General features: G+C 35.6%; 1 pseudogene; it reads right to left on the bottom strand.

Annotated features, from left to right (window-relative positions):
- Positions 1-3,727: 3,727 nt before the first annotated feature.
- LOC110334260 overlaps positions 3,728-8,594 on the bottom strand; it is a 163,630-nt pseudogene continuing 158,763 nt past the window's right edge.

The following is an 8,594-nucleotide window of genomic DNA, read 5'->3' as shown; positions in this document are numbered from 1 at the left end:
GAGAAACCCTGTCTCAAAAAAACAAAATAAAATAAAATAAAATAAAAAGGTACAGAACCAAAATTTGGAAAACCTGTATAGTATGTACACACTACCCAGGTCACTAAATATATGTATGATTTTGTGAAAGAAAAATAGATAACAATTCTAATGCAGCATTTCTCTTTTAACTTAGGTTCAATGGATTGAATTTCTGTGTTAGTGACAGCCGAAGTATATAATTGGAGAAAAATTTAAGCAAAGGAGAAATTACAGCAGATCCTTTATAAAGAAACAAATTATCTGTGAGCTAAAATCAAAAAAATATTTTTTTAATTTTAACAAGATGATTCCTTCTAAATTGAATAATTTAAAGATAATAGAAGCAATATAAATAATAAATGTTACAGGTTTAGTGAAACTGAAATTTACAACTATTAAAATCCAAAACACACTGAAGATATTAGATATATTAAGAAGGTGAAAAGTACTTTTAAAATGAAAGATGGATTTGAAGATACAATAAAAATGGATATGTGAGTTGAGAAGGGTATGGCTTATATGAAATAATTTAAAGATCATGGAAATGAATTCTGCTTTTAGGCAAAAAGAAATAATGGGGATCATATTTCTTTGTTCTTTCTTATTTGAGACCACTTTAAAATACAAAATTTAAGAAGAATGAGACATGAAATAGTAGGAATTAAGAACATTGATTCCTGAAATTAAAGCAAATGTCACAATTTCCAAGTCATGTAATGGAGGAGAATGTATAGGTAGAGCCTAGTGGTATCCCTTAGCTGAGGAGTTAGTAAGAGTATAATAATGGAGAGAGACAGAGGGGGGAGGGGAGGTACACAAAAGGAACCCTTCATGTATTCAGATGAGTGCCCATTGATCCATGCATAGAAATGAGATACCCAATAAATAGAAAAAGCAACATAAGAGGAGAAGAAGTATTGCATCTGGCAAGGATAATACCTGCTCGAACATGTATTTCTCAATAATGGAATGACTACTTAACAAATCTTAGCAACAATATCTCCTAAATTCTACATTTTTCTAGTAAATTATGTTTCCTACAAAAAATAATGATAAAAACACACACAAAATATCTGCATTCTAGAAGGCAAAACTCACAATGTCTCTAATTCAATTTCAAAATCTCTAATTCAATTTTAATACCTTCTTAAGGAAATAGTCAATTGTGGTCAGTCCAGAAGTCAAGGACAATAAAATGACTATAATCCATTTCTTCAACACATTAAGTAGAGTAACGCAGNANAAAAAAAAAAAAAAAAAAAAAAGCCAACGTTACTTTCAGAAGTTAAAATATTGTCCCTGTAGTTAAAGCAGAGAAAAACTTGAGTAAGAAAACTAGCTAATTCCTTGTTAATGCTGTAAGGAATGTACAACAGATCCTAGAATCATCATAAATCCAGAGTTCATCAAAGATACATTAAGAGTATATCAAGATACACAAGACATAAGTTGGTCAACATCAACCTTGAAGAGAAAAAAACTTTAAAGAAACAAAGGAGAGGAGGCAAAGAAAAGTCAGACAGCATACAAGGAACAAAAGATGAGAGCCTACAGCAATAGATTGTTAAAGGATTGAAATTAAAAAAAATTAGCCTTGAGCATAAAGGCCAAATAAATAAATGTTACAATAGTCACCAGATACCAAACAAATAATCACTAAATGTCAACAAAGTCAAACCTTGATCTACATAGAAAATAAAAATGATGGTGAAATATGTAGGAAGATAGTTACAAATTAAATAATATAGGAATAAGTCATGGAACAAAAAGAAAAGACATACTAAGATGATGGTTGTAACCTAAACCTTATAAATAAGCACATTAAACATAAAGAGTCCACATACACCAAAGCAAAAGTCCTAATTATGTTACAAACATTAAAAACACATACTTTAGGTAGAAAATAATATTATATTCTGCTAATCAAAAATTGGTAAAACTTTCTGTATTGGTTTCAGGGTAAGTTTTGAGCAAATAACATTGCAGCAAAGAAAAGAAGTCGATTTCATGAAGAAGTGCCATACTATCCAATAAAAATATCTGAAATATCTTTATGAATATAATATTTATTCAACCATAAAAGAATTTAAAGACAAGTACAGCAAATGCTGATAGATCTTGAAGGAAAAATTTAATCCAAATAATGGAGCATAATATTTTTGCCTCAGCAACAGAAAACAAGTAGAATCTGAATAAGGATGTAGATATGCAGAACTATAGGTTACTTTCATGCAACAAAAGAACACATTCTTTTCAAGAACATACAGATTGACAGTATTCTGGGCTATAAGACAAATTTCCATAAGCTTAAAAGAATTGAAACCATGCATTATGCTCTGTTACCACTGTAATTGAGTCCTTAGAACTGCAATGCTTTAGAGATACTGGAATGTTACAGGTATATAGGCTAATTACCCTATCTTGAGCTAGCTTTAACCCCCACATGAGCCATTACTTATCCTTCTCTGTGTCAAAACTCATGCCCTGTAACAAACAAATTAAAAGCCTTAGCAGACCACTAGCTCCCATCAATGCAAAAAGCTAAGAATAGTATCAGTGACCATCTTAAGCCTATGGGAAAGCTTCCTTTATCTTACTGTAACAATTTCTCTGATGTATTTTTTAATTTGTCTTGATTTATGACTATCTTTGTTCTACAAATGAGAAAACAACTGCTTCCATGTTAGAACATGAAACTGAGGGTAATCTGAATCTGTGTTCCTAGGCCATGGTCACTCAAAATGGTTCAGATAGACAATCTTTTAGGCCCTTTCAGGTGAACACTGTGTTGTTTTGTTTTATTTTCTTGCATCAACACTATAGTAAAATTAAATCAGAAATTGCTTTTTAAAAATTTAGTTCCCTTGATTCACTCATATGTTTGAGGGGTGAGTGTAGTTGGTTGACTCATGGCATGCTATGTTCACTTGAAGACTGAAAGTTTTGCCTTGATTGAAGGCTTTACTTAAGTTTGAAGGTCCCCTCCCCTGAAAAAGTACTTTCAAGCCAGAATCTTGTCTCCTGAATGTCATAATACAGTTTCTACCATGGACACAACTTCTAGTCTGCGTGACCATCTTGATGCAGCAGAAAGGCAATCTCTTGTCATCAAAGGATTCAAATCCAGAAATGAAGCTGCTATTCTTGGTTATTTATAAAGAAGATAACACAGGGAAACACATTCTTCCTCAGTTTGTCCAATAGCTGGAACATCCCAGTGATGAGGTTGCAAATAATGAAGGTCTGAGTGAGCTCTTTAGGAAAATGGTACCCCAGCACACCATAGGGATGACTTCATCATTACAAAGGTTCTCTCCAAAATACAGAAACACTACAAAGATATCCTTATTAGAGCACTTACCTTTAAATTCACACAATATAAAAGTACACTTGGGAAGGTGTCTTAGTTTAGCTTTTATTACTGTGAAGAGAAACCATGACCACAGCAATTCTTACAATGGAAAACATTTAATTAGGGCTAGCTTACAGTTTCAGAGGTTTAGTCCATTATTTTCCTGCCATGACTATGGTGGCATGCAGGCAGATGCAATGCTGCAGAAGGAGCTGAGAGTTCTTCATCTTGATCTAGAGGCAGCAGAAGACCTCTAATAAGGTCATATGTACTCCAACAAGGCCAAGCCATACCTATTTAAACTACCACAGCAAAGCCTAAAAAGTCCTTGGCCTTGATGTCAGTAGCCAGTACCTATTGAAATTCATTCCCTTCCACTGTAACTGGGACATCAGCTGTTTTTCCTCTCTGCTCTGCCTCAATCTTCTGTTTCTCTTCACATTAGCCATTTTCTTTACATGTGGTATCCCCTTTAGGCTGGATCTCAGAAAACCTCTTAACATCTAAACAGAACATGTTCTCACACAACTTCACCTCTCAACTGAGGCTGGTTAGTGCAGTGGAGGAATCAGCAGTTGGTCTTGGGGAAAATTCTGGCAAAAAGGCTCCAAGACATGTTTATAGAGTCACAACAGAGGATACAAAACAGTAATATCAGCCAATGTCACTCATTCGCTCCCTGAAAAGTCCTTACTTTTAAGTGAGAATTCAGCAGTCCTGAGATTCCCCCTCTCTTCCTCCTATGCATCTTCAGAGACCTGCTTTTTGTGATATGTGATTCCTAGGGTGGAGAACGCACAAATTCAGACTGGAGGAATTATCTCACTATCAGCACAGTTCACCCACTGCACCATCTGAGATGCTGCCTCTGGAGTACTGCACTGTAGTTTTTCTTTGCTTACATAGTAGGCAATAATATTGTTCCCGTACACACAGATCTCATTATTTCATTATGCAACCTTGCTATAAGGAAATTTGCAGTGAAATTCAGGGAAACATTTGGCTTAGCCAAAGTAGAAGGGGATGATAATGTCAGAGCCCAGCTGCACTGAGCATACGTGACAGCCTTGAAGGCCCTGTGATTTTCAAGATATGTACAGAGTCCTAGCCACCATGGTAACTACAAAGAGAAAGTCAGTAGGGCTGTTAGTGATCCAGAAATTCTTTCAAATTCCTGTCCTTTAAAAAAAGTAATTGTTACTTTTATAGATATGTATCTATATGTGTATATATCTATATGTGTATTCACAAATATAGAAATCCGACCACCAGAGTCTATGTAATATTACTTGTATGTATGTTTTCAGGGATGATTATTCTTATACATTCTGATAACTAAGGCTCAGGCATTGCAAGAGGAAGTAAAAGATTGCAAGGTCCAGGGGATTGTAGAGTTTAGTAACACTGTGTTATCTTAGAAATCTTAGAAATATCAGAAGCTATAGTCATAAAGTCTCAAGAACATGACTCACTAAACATGAGCTGAACAAGGACAACACACATTGCAAACAAGAGCAGGGAAAGCCTAGGAAGTCCTCAGTTCTACACTGGGAATGACAGGCAACCAAGTAATGCTAGAAGGAGAGATAGTCTTCCCCAGGGAGGAGCACAACAATGGTTCATCCAGTATCCAGGCCAGTCCTAAAATTTTCAATACAAAACTCTCTTTAACTTTATATATACATTTATAAATGAAACAATTCACTTCCAAATAATCTTTGAGTCACAGCAAGATTTAGAAAGCATATAGGACAAAATGAAATAAAAGTACAATATTTAGCACTTTATAAGTTATTGCTAAGGCAATATTTAAGAAGGAATTGAGCTAAATATATATAGATTAAAGTCTATAGATAAAGAAGAAAAGTCTTAAGTCAATGACTCTTCTTCATATACATGCACAGTAGGATATATACATACATGTGTAGACATATATGTATACGTATGACTTTATGTATATGTGTGCAAATGTGTTTATGTGTATGTAACAACATTAATAAAAGAAAAGGATGCCAACAATTTAATAGGAACCAACAGGCATGCAAGGGGTTGGAGTGACAGGACATAGGAAGGAGAGGTTTAAAGTGGTCAACGGCATATAAGAGAGAAGGGAGTGATGTAATTATACTTCAGTTATAATTTAAAAGAAAAAAACTATAAAATAAACACAGACAATATAAAGTAGAAAAGAGAAATGACTACCATCAGGGCAGAAATCAAAAGGCAGCATCGCACTAGAGAAGAACAACAGTTATTTTATACTATAGTCCACAATTACAAACATCTAGCTAGTCTCATTAGAGGAAAAGGAAGAAAAAGCAAATTGGGTATATGAGAAGGTATATGAGAAAAAAACAAGAGTAGGTATATGAGAAGTGACCCTTCTCAGAGATTTCACAGATATTCACAATAAACACAAACAATTTTACTTTAATAAACTCACCAATTTACATGAAAGAATCAATTTTCTTAAAAACAACAAATAAACCAAGAGAGTGGAGAATGTTTGGGTTGTGGGTCTAGACTTAAAAAGATAAAGTAGATCAAATATCACAACTCAAAGATAAAGCAGAGGAACCAGACAGCATAATCAACAATTATGAAAATTATAGGAAATGAATATGCACAATTTATGGAATTCCATGAAAAAGCTAAATATTTGATTTATAAGCATAGGTGCGGGAGAAGAATCCCAGATCCACAGCATAGAGCAGATTTTCAACAAGATTACAGAAGAAAATTTCCCCAAACTAAGGAAAGACATGCCTAAGCAAATACAAGAAGCATACAGAATACTCAATAGACAAGGCCAGAAAACCCCCATGGCAAACTTAGACCATGAGGAATGATCAAAAAAGTCACATAAAGGCATATATTTTTATGAAAATATGCAATGCATATAAATTTAAGTATATAAATATATGAAATGATACCACTTGGTGTGATAAATGATTTCTGTGGCCTTCCCAGCTTTGAGAAGGCCCTTCCCAACCTTGAGCAGACTGAACAGACCTTGAACACTTGCTACAATAGACCTTATCGACCTTGGTGGAGTCATCTGCCTTGGTTGCACTTGCAAGTTCCCACGGGAACTCAGAAGATTAGACTGCCATGCTGACCTTGCTTGGCAAAACAAAGGATGGGTTCTGTGGACTTTCCTTACATAAAAACATTGCTGAATATTCATCTTGGATCCTTGATCAGAACTTTGTCTTGGCTTCATTCTTCTTTTTTCCCCTGCCTCTTTTTCATTTCCAGCTCTCCTTTCAGGTAAACCCAGTTTGTCCCTTGCCGCTGGATGGCTACAGCTTTCTCCAAAAAGCACAGACTGCCTAGCAAACCCCGTGCCTCTGAGTTGTTTGTTAAAGGACTCCAAGAAACTCCTAAAACAAAAGAGGCTACTGCCATTGTTTTTGATTGCCTCCCAGAACCAGAAGTTTGGACCCCATTGCTGGAGACTTCTCATAGTTTGCTTGCACACAAGACTTGGAATAATTGAACTAGAATTCACATGGAAGTGTCCTTCCTGAGGATTAGCTCTCACACTACCTGAAGGTAAACAACCAACAGAAGACAGTAAGTAAAAGTTCTATCCAGCTATATACCTTATGAACTGCAATAATGACCAACATATGCAGGAAATATTAAAAAAAAAAATCTTGCTCCTGCTGTTGGCTGGCCATGCACTGATGGGCGATAGCTGACCTTTTTTTCTTTTCTCATGGAGAGTCTGACTCAGAACTCCACAATCTCTCCATCCAGCTCACCAGGTTCCTGCTGGCAGGTTGTTACCCTGCCAACCCCGTGCTTCAAAGCCCCCATGGCCTTTTTTTGGTGCACATCTGGCAAACCCACACTTTGCCACCTTACCTTCCTCTCTTGGACCCAGACAAGCCTCAGTGTGAAGGAAAACACAACACCAAATGAAGTTCCGAAACAATGCTAACTCAGTATCTGGCGCGACAACTAAAACCTAATCTTGTAAGTCTTATTAAAATATGATTCCTCTGGTGGCAAATCTTTGCAGATCTGCCATGATACCAGGAAAAAAAAATAATGACCCACATAGCAAACAGTTACCAGCACAGCAAAATTTACATGCAACAATGGCAACAATGACACTTATACCTTGGGAAGGGGGTAAATAACAGCTGTGTTGGACCTATGACCTATTCGGTTATTATTCCTGTAACTGTAAGCCTAATCAACTTCCTCTGGCTAGTGAGGCTGTGTATCCCAGAGAAGATACTATTGACACGATCCTAACTGCATTTTAGACACATAAATCCACAGATGAGTGAAGCTTTTCCCCCATCATCCAAGAAGTTTCTCTTTGCAGCAGATGTACACTAGCACAGAAAGTCACAACTGTTATTATCTGAGAATAATGTGGTATGCAGCTTCATTTCATACACCTACAATATACCCCTTACACTTAAGGCTTAGGGAATATTATAGAAGAGGATGTAGAAGGACTGTAAGAAACAGACAACCAGGAAATTTTCTTCAAAATGCTGTCTTCTATATATTACAGGAGTTGACACTCATGAATTCTTAGCAATATGGTCACTTAAACAAGACTTGCAGGATGACATTAGTTGACATGCTACAAGGTTTCACAGACAAATGAAGATCTGTAGACAATTAATGGCTGTTAAGAGAGGGAGAATTAGTTTGTACCCGAGATGAGGTTCAGATGGGTTATCCAATTCCAAATGGTCAGCCCTAAACACGTGCACATATGAGCAACATTAAATACATTTAGCACATTATTTATATATATGGACATGTATTTATGGATGGATATGTTATGTTATATGTTTTTAGAATAATAATTAAAGTAGTTATAAATTTTAGAGGGAATAGGAAGAACTTGAGAGGAATTGAGGTGGGTAAAGGTGGGCCAATAAAGATGTAATACAGTATTTGTGCATTAAATTCTCAAAGGTCAATGAATTAGTTGTAGAACAAAAGGAAAATGAAAACAACAAAAACAAATAAATCCCAAAACTCCAAGAAAACAAGAAACCTAATTAAAAAGTAGGTTTTTGAAACTGATCATCAACATCAGTAACAGAATACAAGAGATGGAAGAGAGAATCTCAGGTATAGAAGATTCCATAGGGAACATGGACACAACAATCAAATAAAATGCAAAATGCAAAAAGATCCTAACTCAAAACATCCAGGAAATCCAGGACACAATGAGAAGACCAAACCT

The sequence above is a fragment of the Mus pahari genome, chromosome 16, assembly GCF_900095145.1.
Source record: "Mus pahari chromosome 16, PAHARI_EIJ_v1.1, whole genome shotgun sequence".
Classification (NCBI taxonomy): Eukaryota; Metazoa; Chordata; class Mammalia; order Rodentia; family Muridae; genus Mus; species Mus pahari.
The sequence above is the reverse complement of the archived record's forward strand: the minus strand, read 5'-3'. Positions and strand labels throughout refer to the sequence as shown.